Here is a 20219-nt window from a genome sequence, read left to right as displayed (position 1 = left end):
TCAGCTTGAGAACCCTTGAGCTGATAGATAAATCCCTCTGTACTGTGCTAAATTCGCTTCAGTCGTGTTCAACTCTTCTCAACCTCATGGACTGTAGCCCACCAGGCTCCTCTGTCCAAGGGATTCTCCAAGCATAATCCCTCTACATTTAAAGAAATTGACCTACATAAACTTTTTAAACATGCAGGATCCTGAATTCTGTTGAAGACACAAGAGATAACTTGTTCCCATCATTTATTCATTGTGTCACTTGTCTTAGTCGCTCAGTCGTGTCTGACTCTTTGCAACCCCATGGACTGTAGCCCATCAGGCTCCTCCATCCATGGGGATTCTCCAGGCAAGAATACTGGAGTGGGTTGCCATGCCCTCCTCCAGGGTATCGAACCCAGGTCTCCCACTTTGCAGGTGGATTCTTTATTGATTGAGCCACCAGGGAAGCCCATTATTTATTCATATTTTAATTTATTCATTAAACCTTTAAGAGCATTTCTTCTATGATGATAATCATCCCAGCCCCCAGCCCTCAATTTCCTCACAGTCCAGGGGGCAGGAGATAAAATCTTGGCTAGTTAAAGTGGAAGAGAATGCAAGAGAGGTTTATACTCAGAAAGTGTTGGAAGTTCTCCTGGTACCAGGATGCCTGAGTTGTGCTGAAGGAAATAATAATAATTATCCAGGAGTGACTGTTTCAGAGAGAAAAGCAATTGTTTCAAAAAAGAAAGACTCTAGCTCAGTATTTCACCTATAAATTAATTAAACCAAGAGAGTGGAAAGATGTATACTCTAAATAAGAAACATCCATAAAAATATAAAAATGAGATAGATATATTCTAAATAAAATGAGTGATAAGTTGGAGGGAGTTGAAGCAATTATAAATGGTCTATGATCCTAGAGCTCTCATTGTGCCAGAAGAGTTAAGAGAAAGAGAGAGAGAGGCTAAATTTGGGACACAATTTTCTGACCATCTGCAACACCAGAGGTTTTTAAATGGTTGGGATAACTCAGCATGCGTTTTGGACTGGAATGAACACATTCTGGGACAGCTAACACATACATCTTTCATGAAATGTGCATTTTATCACATTCATCTTCTAAGTGAAAGAGAGCATTTGCATATTCTCTCCTGTCTATCTCGGGCTTCTCAAAGATCAGATCGCTGTTTTCCACGTATGTGTAATTGAGTATTTCCGATCGTATTGTCTATGTGTTGAGGCATCCTGCAGCCCCTTCCTTTGGGAGCAGTCACTGTGTTGTTCCAGGACCTAGAGTGATTCATATGTCCGGAATGAAAAGATGATCCCGGACCGGTTCCACTGATAATGCCACCCTTACTGCTGTGCTGGGCAGATGACCAAGACTGTAACCAAATCAGCTGATCTCTTGACACATGTGTAAAGCACTTAAGCTGCCGTGCAATTCGGGGTTTCAACTTGCACTGACTTGATGATTGAATTCTGATTTCTGCTCAGGGTTTTCTATTAAACGTTGTGAGAAGGGATTAGCAAAAGATCAACTTGTGAAATTTTTTTCTCGAAGAAAACTGAAATGGAACCCACCCTGTATTGTCACTTAAGTTTCTTAACTAAAATGTTAAATCTTGAGGCTTTTCATTGCCATTTGGGGCTTTTAATCAATCATTTTATTGTTTAGGGCCGTTCTAGGTTCACAGCGTATCTGAGGAGTAAGTACAAAGAGTTCCCGAATACCCCCCACCCTGGGCACCGCCTCCATCAACATTCCCACCAGGATGGTACCTTGGTGACAGATCTGTGAACCTGCCCCACAGCACCAGCCTCACCTAAAGTTCACAGTGTACATTAACCTTCATTCGTAGAGTTGTGCATTCCACCAATTTTGGCAAATCTGTGATGGTGTGTACTCACCATGATAGCATCCAACAGAATAATTTTATGCCCAGAACACCCTGTGTGCTTAATTCTTTTTCATCCCTACCTTTCCTTTAGCCCCCGACAACCACTGATCTTTTACTATAGTTTTGCCTTTCCCAGAAGGCTACATAGTTGGACTCATACAGTACATAAACTGTTCAGATTGGCTTCATCCACTTAGTAATACGCATTTCAGATTCCTCCATGTCTTTTTTTTTTTTTTTAGCTCATTTCTTTTTAGCACTGAAGAATATTCCATTATCCGGGTGGATCACAATTTCTTTATCCATTCATCTATTGCTTCCAAGTTCTGCAATTAAGAGTTTATTTATGAGTAAAGCAACCATCAACATCCATGTGCAGTTTCTTTTGTGTGTGTAGACATACATTTTCAACTGCTTTGGGTAAACCAAAGAGCAAGGCTGTTGGATCATATGGTAAAAGTATGCTTAGTTCTCTAAGAAAGCACCAAACGGTCTTTCAAAGTGGCCGTACCATTTTGCATCCTCACCAACAGTGAATGAGGATTCGTGTGGCTTCACATTTCCACCAGCACTTGGTGTGCCAGTGTTCTGGAATTTGGTCATTCTAACAGGCGGGCAGTGGTATCTCGTTGTTGTTCTAATTAGCATTTCCCTGATGACGTTCTATGTGGAGCATCTTTTCATATGATTATTAGCCATCTGTGTATCTTCTTTGGTGAAGTGTCTGCGAAGGGCTTTGGCCCATTTTAAATCAGGTTGCTCATTTTCTTACTGTTGAATTTTAAGAGTTCTTTGTACAGTTTAGATAACAGTCCTTTGTCAGATGTACCTTTTTTAGATATATCTTCTGCAATTATTTTCTCTCCATCTGTGGCCTGTCTTGTTCTCTGGATATATATTTGCCCTTCGCAGAGTGGAAGTTTTAATCTGAATGAAGTCCAGCTTATCAATTCTTTCTTTCATGGAGGAAGTTTATTTTTATTGGACCCATTGTTTTGCTTTTTACTCTGAAAAGTGTTGCTGTCCTATAAGCTTGCTGCTGCCCTTGGAGAAATGTTTAATAGAAACATTCCTCCTAGGCTACCATCCCCTGTTTTCAATGCTATTTTTATGGATCTCACAACATTGCTATGAGCAGCAAATGAGGTGATGTGTATGAGTAGGTTTTGAAACCTGAAAATCACGTGTGCCCGTGTCAGGCAGCATTACTAGTCTCTTGGTAGCAAACACGTTTGTTTTCCTTTGGCCAATGGATTGTATTCATGATACAAATTAAAAAGAGATCGTGTTCTTATTACCACTGACAATACCATTTGGAATCTAAGAAATGAGTCAGTAAATACTTCCCGGGTGGCGCTAGTGGTCAAGAATCCACCTGCTAATGCAGGCGATAGATGTAAAGGATGAGGGTTCGATCCCTGGGTTGGGAAGATCCCCTGGAGGAGGAAATGGCCACCCACTCAAAGATTCTTGCCCGGAGAATCCCATGGACAGAGGAGTCTAGGGGGCTACAGACCATGGGGTTGCAAAGAGTCGGACACGACTGAGCACACACTCAAATGTCATCTTTCATTCCAGAGGTTGTCAGTGCTCACCCTCCCACAGAGAGAGTGGGTCTGTTCCAGGGCCTTCTGTCTCTGAAGGCACCAAGAATTACTTTGTGATTTTGCAAGATTTTCCCAGTTTACTTTTATTTCCTGCTTCTGGATTTTTCTTTCCATTTATTTTGATATAAGCAAAGAAAAGTGTGGTACACCTTAACTGAATAAGTGAAGACAAGAAAATAGAGAATATGTGAAGCTCCAAAAGTTTCAGAGTGTTCTTGCTGAAATTCTAGTCAACAGCTGTAGAAAGAGCAGTGTCATTATTGGCAAATGTCCTAATGAGGTGGCTTACCACAGCTTCTTCTGTCTTTATGCCACTTAAATGGCAGTGTTCATCTGGAACTGGTTTTCCACTAACTCTACAGAAGGATCTTGGAAAAGACAGTTTCCCAGAACATCTTCAAAAGGTTTATTCCTTGGCTCCTGATCATTTTTGTTATATTGTAAATGGCATATTTTAAAAAATTACACTTTCTAAAATTTGGGGGTTAGCGTATGACATGGAGAGGGCAATGGCACCCCACTCCAGTCCTCTTGCCTGGCAAATCCCATGGACGGAGGAGCCTGGTAGGCTGCAGTCCATGGGGTCGCTAAGAGTCGGACACGACTGAGCAGCTTCACTTTCACTTTTCACTTTCATGCATTGGAGAAGGAAATGGCAACCCACTCCAGTGTTCTTGCCTGGAGAATCCCAGGGACGGGGGAGCCTGGTGGGCTGCCGTCTATGGGGTCGCACAGAGTCGGACACGACTGAAGCGACTTAGCAGCAGCAGCATATGACGTGGTTTTATACATGGTCTTGTACAAACTTAAACTCTATCATTAGTTCTACCAGTTTGTTGATAGAACGTACAGATTAATCCAGATTGAAAATCCTTCTGTGTGAAATTTCTTTCCTCCTTTCTAACCACAATACCTCTGGTTTCATTTCCTCGTTTTTATTGTACTGTCCATACCAGGAGTACAAGGCTGACTAGGAAAAGTGATCGCAGATACCTTTCTTTCCTCCCTGTCTTTGTCATTTCCCTCCATTTAATGTACATGGTGCTGAGGGCTCTCAGAGGATCCATTTTATCATGGTTCATGAAGTTCCCTTGCTTCGGCGTGCGTGCTCATTCACTTCAGTCGTGTTTGATTCTTTGCCGACCCATAGACTGCAGCCCACCAGGCTCCTCTGTCCATCGGGTTTCCCAGGCAAGAATAGTGGAGTGGTTTGTTGCCATGCCCTCCTCCAGGGGATCTTCCTGACCCAGGGATGAAACCCATGTCTCCTGAGTCTCCTGCATTGTAGACGGATTCTTCACCGCTGAGCCACTGGGGAAGCCCAGTGAAATATTAGTCATAAAAAAGAATGAAATAATGCCATTCACCGCAACATGGATGAACCTAGAGATTGTCACAGTAAGTGACGTAAGTCAAACAGAAAAAGAGAAATACTGTGTAATATCCCTTATGTGCAGAATCTGAAAAGACATGATACAAATGAACTTATTTACAAAACAAAAGCAGACTCACAGTGAACAAACTTATGGTTCCCAGGGGAGAAGGACAGGGGGAGCGGGCTAGACAGGGAGTTTGGGCGATACTTGTACACACTGCTATGTTTAGAATGGAGAACCCACAAGGACCTGCTGTAGGGCACAGGGAACTCTGCTCAGTGTTACGTGGCCGCCTGGATGGGAGGGGCGTTTGGGGAGGATGGATGCATGTGTATGTAGGGCTGAGTCCCTTTGCTGTCCACCTGAAACTATCATGACACTGTTAATCGGCTCTGTGTGCGTGCGTGTATACTCAGTTGCTTCAGTTGTGTCCAACTCTTTGTGACCCCCCAGGCTCCACTGTCCATGGGATTCTCCAGGCAAGAATACTGGAGTGGGCTGCCAACGCCTCCTTGTCAGTTCACTCACTCAGTTGTGTCCAACTCTTTGCAACCCCATGGACTGCAGCACACCAGGCCTCCCTGTCCATCACCAACTCCCGGAGCTTACTCAAACTCATGTACATTGAGTTGGTGATGCCATCCAGTCATCTCATCCTGTGTGGTCCCCTTCTCCTCCTGCCTTCAATCTTTCCCAGCATCAGGGTCTTTTCCAATGAGTCAGCTCTTTGCATCAAGTGGCCAAGGTATTGGAGTTTCAGCTTCAGCATTAGTCCTTCCAATGAATACTCAGGACTGATCTCCTTTAGGATGGACTGGTTGGATCTCCTTGAAGTCCAAGGGACTCTCGAGAGTCTTCTCCAACACCGTAGTTCCAAGGCATCAATCCGTCGGTGCGCATCCTTCTTTATGGTCCAACTCTCACATCCATACATGACTACTGGAAAAACCATAGCTTTGACTAGATGGACCTTTGTCAGCAATGTCTCTGCTTTTTAATATGCTGTCTAGGTTGGTCATAGCTTTTCTTCCAAGGAGCAAGCGTCTTTTAATTTCATGGCTGCAGTCACCATCTGCAGTGATTTTAGAACCCCCCAAAACAAAGTCTGTCACTGTTTCCACTGTTTCCCCATCTATTTGCCATGAAGTGATGGGACTGGATGCCTTGATCTTCGTTTTCTGAATGTAGAGTTGTAACATTTAACTGGATGTAAATTTATATTTTCCATTTAACTGGCTATACTCCAATATAAAATAAAAAGTTTAAAAAGAGAGAGTTTAGATCTGTCAAAAAAAAAAAGTGTTCAGAGTGCCTTGCTTGCTAGGGATCTATTATTTCATGAGAAACCCACTCTGAGAGCAGGAGACTTACAGAGCAAAGGGTAAGAGTTGGGCTCTCATGACTGGTGAAAAGCGGAAGAAGGAAGCACCTCACTCTCTGTTGTGTTGGGTTCCTGGAAAGTCACTCTCCTTCTAGGACAGAGCCCTCAGAGGCCGGCTCGTTCCAGGCTGGCCAGCCAGGAGGCTGGAAGGTCACCCCGCACGGGGTGGTTTGAGTTTGAGTGTTCTTGCTGAACATCCAGGAAACAAGTGTAAGAAGAAAGATCTCTATTGGCAGACGTCCTAACGAGGTGGTTTATGACAGCTCATCTTACCTCTATCCCGCTGAAATGGGAGTTTTGTTGAAGGTCAGAGTCAGCATTTGGGGGAAATCAAGACAGGTTAAACTTTGGTCACATGACTCAGAATTTGGTGTAGGGTTGTCTTCAAGCTGGGGCCTCCATTTTGCCTTTTCTTTAACAATATCTTCATTTCCAATATTTTTACTCTCTCTCTCCGTCTATGCGTGGGTGAGTGTGTGAGTGTATGTGTATGTGTGTGTGTGCGTGAGATATGTGTCTTCTCTCTCTCTGTCAGATACGTCCCCTTAACTTAAGTTCATTCATTTCTCCTCTGTCTGCATCTTGGAGTTCAAGCCCACAGATGCCTGGAGTTCAAGGACTTAAGCATAATTCTCCTACCAGTTAATAAAGAGGAAGGAGTAATACGAACACATTGGGAAAAAAGATTAAACTTCTTAGTGCTTAATATGAAATACTGACACTGGAGAAGATAAATATAAAGCTTACACTTCACTACAGAAACAAGGGCATAGATCACAATCTTGTCAATAAGTAGTGTCAATTCAAAGAATATTTACAGCCAGTCTATTCATAAGAATAATTTAAGCGCCCCATAATCTTACAAGTCATGTATGAAAGAAGTAAAATTGACAACCTAAAAATTTACATTGGTTTCCCTTGTAGCTCAGTCAGTAAAGAATCTGCCTGCAATGCAGGAGACCCGGGTTCGATCCCTGGGTTGGGAAGATCCCCTGGAGAAGGAAATGGCAACCCACTCCAATATTCTTACCTGGGAAATCCCTTGGACAGAGGAGCCTGGTGGGCTACAGTCCATGGGGTCACAAGAGTTGGACACAACTTAGCAACTAAACCACCACCAAAAATTCACATGATACTACCAATAATGGGTTTTCAAGCCAAAGAAACTTTATCAATATATCTTAATTGAAATAAATTTAAATGAACCTTGACAGAAGAAAAAAAATTTATTAATGTTTTATCTTCTCTAAGAAATGTATTGGTACCATATAAAATAGTCAAAAAGTAGGCAGCCTAAAATTTAGGAAATATTTTTAAAACATTGCAGTAAGTTAATTTTGTATTATACTAATACAAAAATTTAATATATTCTTACATAGTTATATTACATAATACAGTTAATTATTATAAAATACACAATTATTACATTGTATAGTTGTAATTGTATACTGTGTTATACAATTATCATTTTATTTATTATATGTAGTAAATCATGATTATTAATACATTATTTTTAAAATATTCTATTTTTCATTAAAATTTTTTTATTGAATGAAAGATTTTTTAAGTTCTATAGTGCTTTACAGTTTTCAAAAGCTTCACATATATGGTTTATATAATCCCATAATAAATCTCCCTCCCCACTCCCGGATGGTCCCTCCCCTCTTCCTCTCCCCACTGGTAACCACTAGTCTGTACTTTATATCTGTGAGCATGCTTACTTTTTTTATTCACAAGTTTGCTGTACTTTTTAGATTTTACATATATAATAATTATTATACTCTATTGTTATATAGTATATCATATAGTTATAATAATTATATTTGTTATATATAATAAATCATGAATGTTAATATATTATTTTTCACCTTTTAAGATTTTGTTAATTTTGGTGCTTTCTTATTTTAAATAAATATTACTTTTGGACCTGAGTTTGTATTCATAATTAATTTTTTTTTCTTAAAGAGTATATTCCCCCCAGATTGCGTAAACATCAGAGCCTGCCCCAAAGCTGGAGTCACCCTGGTCCCAGATAAACCATCCTGTCTTCCCAAGGTCGTAACTTCTGGCTTCCAAAAGCATCAAAACCCCAAGGATTCTGGATTCCAGGCCTGCACCTAAGTCTAACACAGCCCAGACTGTGGTGGCAGGAATCCGTTCACTTACTACTGTGGCTTTGAGTTCCCTCTTCGTTTATGGCACGTAGAGGTTTTCTTTTCTTTCATTCTTGGATATGCATTTCTAAAGCATCTTTGAAAATAGTGTTAGTCACTTAGTCGTGTCCGACTCTTTGTGACTCCGTGGACTGTAGCCCACCAGGCTCCTCTGTCCATGGGATTTCCCAGGCAAGAATACTGGAGTGGGTTGCCACGCCCTCCTCCAGGGGATCTTCCCGACCCAGGGATCGAACCCCAGGTGTCTTGTGTCTCCTGCATTGGCAGGCAGGTTCTTTACCGCGAGCGCCACCTGGGAAGCCCGAAGCTTACAGAAGCCCTGTAATTTTCGTAGCCAGTTTGTATCCTTTGTCTCCCTTGACTCCTAAAAGGACCTACAGAGAAGTACTTAGGAGATGTTATCATCTCTAACAGAGGAAGGAAAGGGAGCCTATGGGTGTGACTTCTCTGGGAACACACAGCTGGCGAGAGGGAGGGCTGGCTCCGAGGGAACCGCCTCTCTACTGCTTCATGCCCGTCTCACGCCTTTCACCTGGATCGATACTGAAATCATTCAGTACATCTTCCCAAACCCACGACCGCACGGCCCTTGATGAGCATCCATGCTTCTCAAATTGAGTCTGCCCGAGAATGAGGGGAAAGAATGAAAGGAACGCTCCATGGCGGCTCATCGCAGAATAGTCCCACCAGGTAAACATTCTTTCCTAGGCAAAATCTGTTGGGAAAAAATGATCTTTCTGAACACGGACGGGTCAACTGCTGTTGCTAAAACCAGAGCATGATGAGTTACTGCTAAGCCCCTCTAAAAAGCACCATTTCCAAGCAGCTGATGGCGATACGGAAAGAACAGATGGCATTGGAGGCATCCGCTCCTGGCAGGGAGCTGGGAGGTTGTTGCAGTCACTTCTGCTTCCTAGATCTGACAATAAACCTGGAACCCAGGGAGCATCTCCCATACTTACTCTCAAAGGTGACTTATTGTGAGAGTTTGTTTGTTTTTTCCAGACCAATAAATTCATTTGGTTCCATCTAGCCTACTATTAAGATAAACATCAAAAAGTTACGCTTTACTAAATTTTAAATTAAGAGTGATGTTACTAGCAAACCAGGCTTCCCTGATAGTTCAGTGGTAAAGCATTTGCCTGTCAATGCAAGAGATGCGGGTTTGATCCCTGGGTCAGGAAGATCCCCCAGAGAAGGAAATGGCAACCCACTCCAGTTTTCATGCCTGGGGAATTCCATGGACAGTGCTCGAAACCCGGTGGGCTACACTGAGCCTGGTGGGCTACAGTCCATGGGATAGCAAAAGCGATCGCACAACTTAGAGACTAAACAACAATTAGCAAGCTCACTCTTGTTTCATAGATATTTCCATGTCAGGATTTCTTATGTAACCTATTTCCTAAGTATGACATTCCTCCACGTGATGAGTATCACAGGCTTATAGCTCAGCTCCAAAGCACTCTTGGCTATTTCGATGACATGAACCTTGGCGATGACCAGTTGTAATTTGTACATGGTGACAGTCGAAGATTCTTCTAAAATAATGATGACATTTCTTTTAGGGGACATCTGTCTTTAAGAACTGGCTTGAGGAAAAAGTGAAAATAGAAACAAACAACCAAGTACATCTCTTCTCCAAAATGCATGGAACTCCTTCAAGACTGCTGTGGTTTCCTGTCAGAGCCATTTGATAAGGAGGATAATTGACAGGAAGCCAGCCCTTTCCATGTGATTGAGTGTGGACTCAGATGCTTAGGACCAGGCTTGTGCTATTTTTAAAATGAAAAGACTGGAACGTCACTCGCTTTTTCCGAACATATTGGATCGCTTCACTCATATTCTTTCTTCTCTCCTCACTGGTAATGTGTGTCATTATACAAAGGGTATTTCAAATGAAACAGAAGTATATGCTCTATGTCCACATGGCTGACAAAATTTAAGTGTTACCTGAATGTTTTTTAAACTCTGACTTTAAAATTTCTGATGGTAGTCTCTCTTTAACAAGACAAGGCATCCATCTTCTTTATGTTTCAGCCAAACCAAGACAAGAAGAATTCTACTGTAAGGTCCTGCTGGGCAGGTTTCCTATGTCTGATTCTCCACAGTGCGGACTGGTCTAGACCTTTACATTTCCCCTTAGCAGCATCAGTGAACCCTTGCCCCTGGCACCTTCACGGGCTCCCCAAGAAGTCTGGCAGGCGAAGGGGTATGCTGCAGCCCTAGATTATTGGGTTGGTCAAAAAGTTTGTTCATTTTTTTCTATAAGATGATGTGGAAAAGTATGAACCAATTGGTTGGCCAACCCAGTATTTGACATGAGTATCATAGACTTTGAGGCACTGTATTTCCAAATTATTGAGGGGTCAGAAATTCTGGAATTGTGACCAAATATTATCTGCATAACACACTGAAAAGCCACACGCTTTTTAAATGTTAGTGGTTACCAGGCTTTAGGAGAACATCTAGTTCTCCACCAAGACTCTCATCTCCCTGGAAGCGTATTCCCACCACAGTCTCCCTTATAAGTAAGGATGGTGTGTGTTAGTCACTCAGTCACATCTGACTATTTGTGACCCTGTGGACTGTCGCCCGCCAGGCTCCTCTGTCCATGGAATTCTTCAGGCCACAATACTGGAGTGGGTTGCCATTCCCTTCTCCAGGGTATCTTCCTGACCCAGCGATTGAACTCAGGCCTCCCACATTGTAGGCAGATTCTTTATCATCTGAGCCACCAAAGAAGCTATAAGTAAGGATAATGGACACATATTTGTCTGATCAGCAACTCTTCCTTGGCAGAAATTTTGGGGAAGGTTATGTGAAAAGCAGTGAGTCTCTTGTTCATATTCTGGGTCGGGACCAGTGGCTCATGATAAGTGGTGATGAAACAGTTATTGTCTTTGGTCTCCTGGAAATGCCTGCCTATTGAGAGGGAAGCATGGAAGTAGTGAAAAAAAATGGCATCATCTAGAGGTTTCAACTTGAAGAACGGCTCCATTCTCTCAGGATGCAGTGGCCAATGAAAAGTAAAGTGAAAGTCGCTCGGTCCTGTTCAACTCTTTGCGACCCCATGGACTGTATACTGGAGTGGGTAGCCTTTCACTTCTCCAGGGGATCTTCCTGACCTAGGGATTGAACCCAGGTCTCCCACATTGCAGGCAGATTCTTTACCAGCTGAGCCACGAGGGAAGCCCAAGAATACTGGAGTAGATAGCCTACTCCTTCTTCAGGGGATCTTCCCGATCCAGGAATCGAACCGGGGTCTCCTGCATTGCAGGTAGATTCTTTACCAACTGATCTATGAAGTTATCTTCCACTGTCGAGAAGATGAGTCCCCATTTTTAAATTGTGTTTATGAAAATAAGAAAGTGGGCATGTACAGCATGGCCGGGAGGAGAGGAGGGCCACACACAAAATTACTTGTTTGGGGCTCAGCTTCCCTCTTGGAGTTGCCAGCCCTCCTCCTTGTGATCCTGCCAGATGCTTCTCTCACCCGGACCAGCCCTGTCTAGAAGGCAGAACTTATGACCAAGTTAGACCAGTCAGAATCGTGTCCCCCAGGTCCTGAATCTGCAGTTGCACAGCTGGAAGGTGACTGTGGTTGAGGCCCCCACGGCACTGTTCAAAGAGGAGGCCATGAACTCCTGATGCTACTGAGCCGTCTAGGACCAGAGCTGCCCTGGGTCTGTTATTTCTGAAGCCTTGATGCTCAGCTTTTTCATTTGCTTCAGAGAATGACCCAGAGCCCTTCCAAGCAAAATTCTAGTCCAGCCCACAACTTGGACAACATACAATTTAATACAAGATGTGTTATTGATGACCTTCTAGGCCACCAGATGCTGTGCCAGATTCTTTCCAGTGTATAAAATTTCACTTCTTACCGTGGGCAGAGAACTGAGACCATCTCACTATTCCTTGGACACATCTGAGCGCTGCAGCCTCTGTCTCTGCATCTGTGCTGACTTGTTGGTGTAAAGACGGCCCAGAAGCCCTCCAAACATAGAGTAGAATGGTTCTGAGGTCTGTGTTTTGCCTCATTTCCAAGCCTTTTCCCATGTGATTAAGTTTGTATTGTCCCCTGTGGTAGATGCATGCGTGCCTGTCTGCTCAGTCATGTCTGACTCTTTGCAACCCCATGGACCGTAGCCCACCAGGCTCCTCTGTTTATGGGATTTTCCAAGCAAGAATATGGTACTGAGTTGCCATTTCCTTCTCTAGGGGATCTTCCCAACCCAGGGACTGAACTGGCATCTCTTGTGTTTCCTGCATTGGCAGGCAGATTCTTTACTGCTGAGCCACCTGGGAAGCCCCCTGTGGTATATACCACTTCTAAACATCCTTCTCTGGATTATTCTCCTTTCCTTGTCCTGCCCCGCCCCCCACCACCCCCCAAAGTACTTTCAAATCGTTGTCTCTAGGTCTGGTCCTGGGAGAAACCAGAAAAAGCCAGGGGCTGCAATGCTGGGTCTCTGTGGGGCTGTAGCTCAGAATCCAGCGTGTATTAGCCACTCTGTAAGTGCAAACGCACCCATTTTATGGATGAAGACCCTGAGCATGAGGAGGCAGGGATTAGCCTGCTGGTAGACGGTATTTACAGGATGGCAATTAGAATTTACTCTGCATGACAACTCCCACCCATCGCCTAGACTAGGGTTCTCAACCTGGACCCTGCTGACCTTTCTGGTGGGATGGGTCTTTGCGGGGTGGTGAGAGTGCGGGGGATGTCCTGAGTGACATAAAACGTCTGGCAGTATCCCCTCTCCCAGCTGTGACAAGCCAAAATTGCCAGATGGTCTCCAAGTTGCCAAACTTTTCTGGGAGGAAAGGAAGGCTCCCCTTGGTCGAGGACCACTGGCCGAGAGAGTTGGAAGACAGCCCAGTGGTACCTTGGGATCCATGCTGATGCAGGAAGGCAGAGTGGCCCCATATATGCAGCTTTCTCCCTGAGCCTGCGTAAACCTTTATCCGGGCTTCCCTGGTGGTTCAGTTGGTAAAGAATCTGCCCACAACTCGGGAGACGTGGGTTGGATCCCTGGGTCTGGAAGATCCCCTGGAGGAGGAAATAGCAACCCGCTCCAGTACTCTTGCCTGGAGAATCCCATGGACAGAGGAGCCTGGGAAGGGACAGCCTATGGGGTCATAAAGGGCAGGACACGACTGAAGCAACTGACACACACACAGACTTTTATCCAACCTTGCATCTTCTGGCTCTAAACCTGGCCCACTGTCCATCAAGCTAGTTCCCCATGATCAGTTGTTTCGGGGCTCGGCTTGTTACAGAATTCTTTCCGATTGTGCCCAAATCTGCCTCCTGGAAACTTACTTCACCAGTGTGCCCCGTAGAGCCAGGCAGAAGGCTAATCCCTCTCAACCAGCGGCACTTCAGCTATGTGAAAACAACCCGCTTGTCCCCTGCCCTGTGGATGGACAGCTACCGCCCGCCGGGTGCTACAGACATGCTAGGAACAGTTGTCCAGTGGGGAGTTCAAACTCTTAGGCTCTTTCTTAGACCAATTGCCAAGAATTCTCAGGAGCTGAGTCTGTGTTCTGTAAAGCCTCCAGGTGATTCCAATGTACCCCATCCACAGTTCAGCCTTCAGGAACCTTGGACTAACTTACTCGAGCTCTGGGCAGTAGACTTCTGATTTGCTTCCAAAAGCAGCTACCAAAAAGATCGATTCTGAAAGCAGTATTAAAAAAGCAACTCTTAATAGAATATTCCATAGTAGCTCAAAGACACACATACTTCTATCTGGTTTCATTTCTAGTCAAACAGCTTTTATAAGGTTTATACAAAAAAAAAAAGCCTAGAAGTTGACATTAAAAAACGTTGGCCAGGCTTCCTTTCCCAGATATTGGAATTAAAGAGATCCAAAACATCTTTTTTTTCCTTTGTCCTTTTCTTCATTGTAAGGCATGCAGGATAAATGTGTGTGCGTGTAAACATACACACCCACGTAGTGTATAACTTGCAATCAGTTTTGAAGAGTTATCTATGGACATGTAATGATGGCCCTCTTACTGCTGTCTCTACCAGGGATGATGATACCTGGTGGAAAGGAGTCAGCAAGTGCAAGCCGCAGTCAGAGGACTGGACCATTTGGGGAATAAGAGAGCTTTCGAACCGAATGCCAGACTTGAAAAAGACTGCAGGTCACCTCCTTCGTTTACGGGAGGAGGAGAGGAGACAGTCGGGAGCAGAGCACGTCTAAATGAAGACCCAAAGTGAACAGAAATGGACCAGCGGGAAAAAAGTGACAGCAGAAGAAAGGCTTCCAAATTTGGGTAACAAAATAGGCTCAGATCTATTCAAATTCAATCATTCACTCAGCTCATTGGGTAAGCATGGTGCCTCATATATGTGAAGATCTATTTAAATTCCCATTTGCCCAAGGCTTTAGTTTACAAGCCCTATCTTCTACTCTAAATGTTTCCAGGCTACCTTGATGAGCACACGATCTTCCTCCTTCTTAAATTGCCCTTTATTTCACTGAAATCAATGACAACAGCTTGCTTTTTTCTTGGAAGACTTTTCTGACTTCTCATTCACTCCTGCCCCAGCTAACTTTACTCCTTATACGACTGTAAGCCTTTCACTCAAGCCCCTTCTTATGGATAGACGTTCTCTAGTCCCTCTCAGGGCAGAGTCTTCTGCTATTTTTGGCTGCTGGAATCAGGGTCTAGGAGAGAGCCCACTCCAGACAGGCCCTTTCATTCCCCCACAGGAGCTGGGCTGATGAGCATCCAGAGTGCAAGTTTGTACGAAACCCCAACTGTCCACCCTCCACTGTTTTTCAAAGTGAAACGTTAAGTCTACATTTCAGTCCACATCACAGCCACTGGATACCACAGAGAAAAAGGTCTATTCTGCTGCTGTGATTTTCTGTGTCTTTTGAGAGTGATTCCTTTTCATGTTGAAAAAATTGTGTGTGCGTGTGTGTGTAAGATAGAAAATTGAGAAAGCCATAGAGAGAAGGAGAAAATTCTAGCAAAATATGTCTGGGTACTGGTGGGTAATGCTACCCTAAATAACTTGGATTTCCACTGGCTGGCTTTTGTTCATAAAATGCTAATCCACTCAGGTGCAGACCTCTATAAAACATTGAGGATACAAGGCTGTACAGAAATCTCAACTCTCTTCTGCTACATAAGGTAAAGATCTGTTTAAACTAACAGTTTGAAATTATTTTTTTTTTCTGTGTTAGAATTTGCTTCCTTTTTATTTTATTTTTTTATGTTAATAAACTTGTTTGATTTTGTCCTGCTATTCTGTCATTTCTTACAGAGATCCTCAGCTAAGAACTCAGAAGGGTAAAGGGAAATAAGCCTCTATGTCACCCTAAGTCAGCTTCAATAATTGCCATAGTGAGCAGTCTTTTTTTTTGGGGGGGGGGGATGAAATGTCCTATAGCTATCAATTAGGTCTAACTGGTCTATTGTATCATTTAAAGTTTGTGTTTCCTTGTTAATTTTCTGTTTGGTTGATCTATCCATTGGTGTGAGTGGGGTATTAAAGTCTCCCACTATTATTGTGTTATTGTTAATTTCTCCTTTCATACTTGTTAGCATTTGTCTTACGTACTGTGGTGCTCCCATGTTGGGTGCATATATATTTATAATTGTTATATCTTCTTCTTGGATTGATCCTTTGATCATTATGTAGTGACCTTCTTTGTCTCTTTTCATAGCCTTTGTTTTAAAGTCTAATTTATCTGATACGAGTATTGTGACTCCTGCTTTCTTTTGGTCCCTATTTGCATGGAAAATCTTTTTCCAGCCCTTCACTTTCAGTCTGTATGTGTCCCCTGTTTTGAGGTGGGTCTCTTGTAGACAACATATGTAGGGGTCTTGTTTTTGTATCCATTCAACCAGTCTTTGTCTTTTGGTTGGGGCATTCAACCCATTTACGTTTAAGGTAATTACTAATAAGTATGATCCCGTTGCCATTTACTTTATTGTTTTGGGTTCGAGTTTATACACCATTTTTGTGTTTCCTGTCTAGAGAATATCCTTTAGTATTTGTTGGAGAGCTGGTTTGGTGGTGCAGAATTCTCTCAGCTTTTGCTTGTCTGAAAAGCTTTTGATTTCTCCTTCATACTTGAATGAGATCCTTGCTGGGTACAATAATCTGGGCTGTAGGTTATTTTCTTTCATCATTTTAAGTATGTCTTGCCATTCCCTCCTGGCTTGAAGAGTTTCTATTGAAAGATCAGCTGTTATCCTTATGGGAATTCCCTTGTGTGTTATTTGTTGTTTTTCCCTTGCTGCTTTTAATATTTGTTCTTTGTGTTTGATCTTTGTTAATTTGATTAATATGTGTCTTGGGGTGTTTCTCCTTGGGTTTATCCTGTTTGGGACTCTCTGGGTTTCTTGGACTTGGGTGATTATTTCCTTCCCCATTTTAGGGAAGTTTTCAACTATTATCTCCTCAAGTATTTTCTCATGGTCTTTCTTTTTGTCTTCTTCTTCTGGAACCCCTATGATTCGAATGTTGTAGCGTTTAATATTGTCCTGGAGGTCTCTGAGATTGTCCTCATTTCTTTTAATTCGTTTTTCTTTTATCCTCTCTGATTCATTTATTTCTACCATTCTATCTTCTAATTCACTAATCCTATCTTCTGCCTCTGTTATTCTACTATTTGTTGCCTCCAGAGTGTTTTTAATTTCATTTATTGCATTATTCATTATATATTGACTCTTTTTTATTTCTTCTAGGTCCTTGTTAAACCTTTCTTGCATCTTCTCAATCCTTGTCTCCAGGCTATTTATCTGTGATTCCATTTTAATTTCAAGATTTTGGATCAATTTCACTATCATTATTTGGAATTCTTTATCAGGTAGATTCCCTATCTCTTCCTCTTTTGTTTGGTTTGGTGGGCATTTATCCTGTTCCTTTATCTGCTGGGTATTCCTCTGTCTCTTCATCTTGTTTAAATTGCTGAGTTTGGGAGTCCTTTCTGTATTCTGGCAGTTTGTGGAGTTCTCTTTATTGTGGCGTTTCCTCGCTGTGTGTGGGTTTGTACAGGTGGCTTGTCAAGGTTTCCTGGTTAGGGAAGCTTGTGTCGGTGTTCTGGTGGGTGGAGCTGTATTTCTTCTCTTTGTTCAGTCGCGCTGTGGGGAGGGAGGGAGGGATGCTGCAAACAAATGACACTGGTGTGGGCTCGCAGTGCCTCAGCCACACTGGGTCTGCCCCCGCTCACGGCGCGTGTAGCCTCCCTGCCCACACTGCTCGGGCTCTAGGTTGTTCCGCCGGGAACAATCCGAGGCTGGCCCTGGGTTGCATGCACCTCCCAGGTCCAAGCCGCTCAGGTTCAGGCACTCAGGTAGTCCTCAGAGGCGCAGACTCAGTTGGGCCTGCGTTTTGTGCTCTTCCCAGGTCCGAGCAGCTCAGGTGATGAGGTGTTTGGCGAGCGCCAATGCTGCGACTTATCGCCTCCCCGCCACTCGGTTATCTGGGTGTAAAACCGGCGCACCTTCTCAGGCAGATGTTGACCGTCCAGACCCCTAATAAGTTTTAGTTAGCAAAGAAGCCAGTTTTATAGATAATGTCTCTCTGGGGCTGCGATTGCCCCCTTCCGGCTCTGGCTGCCTGTCACCAGAGGGGGAAGGTCTGCAGCCGGCTATCTCTGTTTAGTCCTTTGTTCCGTGCGCGGGCTGGCGGTGTCTTAGGTTAGGGCTGGCTTTTCGCATGGTAGATATCCCACAGTCTGGTTTGCTAGCCCAAATTATTTCGCTCAGATAGTGCTCAGGGTATTCAGGCCAGATTCTTACTCTCAGCCATGCAGCCCGCGCCGCGCCTCCCTGCCCAGCCCCCGCTTGCTAATGGCGGATGCAGGCGTCTGCCTGAAATTATTTTGAAGGTACTAACAAGAAGTCCTTTTCAGAACTTCCCAATTCTTTATTAAATATTAACCTATGTTATAGAGCCTATGGTGTATTGAGCTAATAATGAACACTAGGTAGACACTGTAGTTATTTTCAAGGTTGCTTTTTGGAGGAAAAGTTAATTTTTCATGTCAACTACAATAATGGGGAAGGGAGTCATCTCATTCCACAAGGAAAATTATTACTTGTTACTGAACTGAAAACAGATCTCCTTTCCTTGCATGCAAAATGAAGAAATGTCTTAAATTTGATGCTCGGGGTCCCATGGTGCTGGGAGGGTGTCTTGTAAAGAGCATTGTCTTGATTATTCTCTGACTTCGGAGATGAGAGTAGCATCTAATACTGTATGTGTGAGAGGTTTTGCAGAGATTACCTTGATTAATTCCTACAACCATCACCTGAGATCAGAATCACCCTTATCTGCATTTTCAGCAAAGATACTACATGGCAGAGCCGACATCCAAATGCGGGGTCCCTCCCCGAGTGCTGAAAATACCCTAGGTACTCACCAACAACCAGCTGTCTTTTAGGGGAACAATTAACTTCCTGGAGTTGGGGACAAGTTGAAAAGATGAAGCAAGTAAATATCTGCAAGAGAAAAAAATTTCTTGGGTCAGCAAATTGGGGTAAATATTTGTTTGATTCTTTATTGTTGCTGTTCAGTCCCTCAGTCATGTCCAGCTCTTTTCTACCCCAGGGACTCCAGTGCACCAGGCTTCCCTGTCCTTCATCATCTCCTGGAGCTTGCTCAAACTCATGTCCATGGAGTCAGTGATGCCATCCAACCATCTCATCCTCTGTCGTCCCCTTCTCCTCCCTCCTTTAATCTTTGCCAGCAGCAGAATCTTTTCCAACGAATCAGTTCTTTGCATCAGGTGGCCAAAGTATTGGAGGTTCAGCTGCAGCATCAGTCCTTCCAATGAATATTCAGGGTTGATTTCCTTTAGGATGGACTGGTTGGATCTCCTTGCAGTCCAAGGGACTCTCAAGAGTCTGCTCCAGCACCATGGTTCGAAAGTGATTCTAGAGCAAGTGAAAATGCTAAATTACATTCACAGCAGCCTCCATGGTTTGAGTCCTGCTAAACATTGATGGCAGGGCACACAACCCTTCCAGGTACAGAATAATTTAGTAACGGTGTGGCCAGTGTGGCTGGCTGCTGTCCAAGGTTGGCTGAAAAAAATATGATGGGGCAACTGCGGAGTGTAAAAGCAGATGAGGAAAATAATTTACATTTTGTTTAAAAAAAATTGGAAGACTAGAAAACATCCCTGTGACAACTAAGCGTTATGAGTCACTTCAGGGAAAAAATCAGCCAGAAAACCCATGGCTGAAGTGAGACAACTCGGGCTGCGTCCCACCTCATGGTCAAGAATGTGGCCCCTGCAGTTGGGCCTCCTGGACCGAATTCTTGGCTCTGCCTCTGGCCGGCTGCGTGATCCTGGGCTGCTTTCGAGTCTCTCTGTGCCTGAATTTCTCTCATCTGAGAAGAGGCGTAAGAATAGCATCTGCTTCATAGGTTTGTTGTGAGGATGAGACGAATCGATACGCTAAAAGCACGAGAACAGAGCTTGGCAGCAACCCGCGGAGTCCCGCAGGAATGCCACGCGTTCTTATTTGGACGCTGAGCAGTGGTCCCCCCAGCTAGGTCCTTTTTTTTTCCTCCCTGAATTGGTAGGGTTTTCCTGAGCTGCTTTTCACTTTTGCTCTCCTGTTTCTCACCACGGCTCTAGGAGGTAGGCAGATATCATTATCTTTCCCTTTTTGCTGATGAGGAAACGGCGTGGAGGGAATTAAGTGAGTCGCCAAGAGTCAGAATAGGGAGCCAACAAGCTTCCTGGCGCTCAGCCCCTAGAGCTTTCTACTATCTTGCGCTAAAGCCTCAGATGGAAAGGGAGCAGTCTTGCCTTTGGGCCAAATGC

At 43.7% G+C, this 20219-nt stretch overlaps 1 long non-coding RNA gene across 1 annotated transcript; it reads right to left on the bottom strand.

Moving 5' to 3' along the window:
• Nucleotides 1-13579: 13579 nt before the first annotated feature.
• On the bottom strand, nt 13580-19257 carry LOC147362021 (uncharacterized). Its single transcript, XR_015138449.1, has 2 exons — nt 18807-19257; nt 13580-14092 (listed from the first exon to the last, which is right to left on the bottom strand). It is a non-coding gene; the product is annotated as an uncharacterized LOC147362021 (long non-coding RNA).
• Nucleotides 19258-20219: the final 962 nt, after the last annotated feature.

Source organism: Bos grunniens, chromosome 12, assembly GCF_055505025.1.
Source record: "Bos grunniens cultivar Pamir isolate PY7600 chromosome 12, Bosgru_T2T1.0, whole genome shotgun sequence".
Lineage (NCBI taxonomy): Eukaryota > Metazoa > Chordata > Mammalia > Artiodactyla > Bovidae > Bos > Bos grunniens.
The sequence above is the reverse complement of the archived record's forward strand: the minus strand, read 5'-3'. Positions and strand labels throughout refer to the sequence as shown.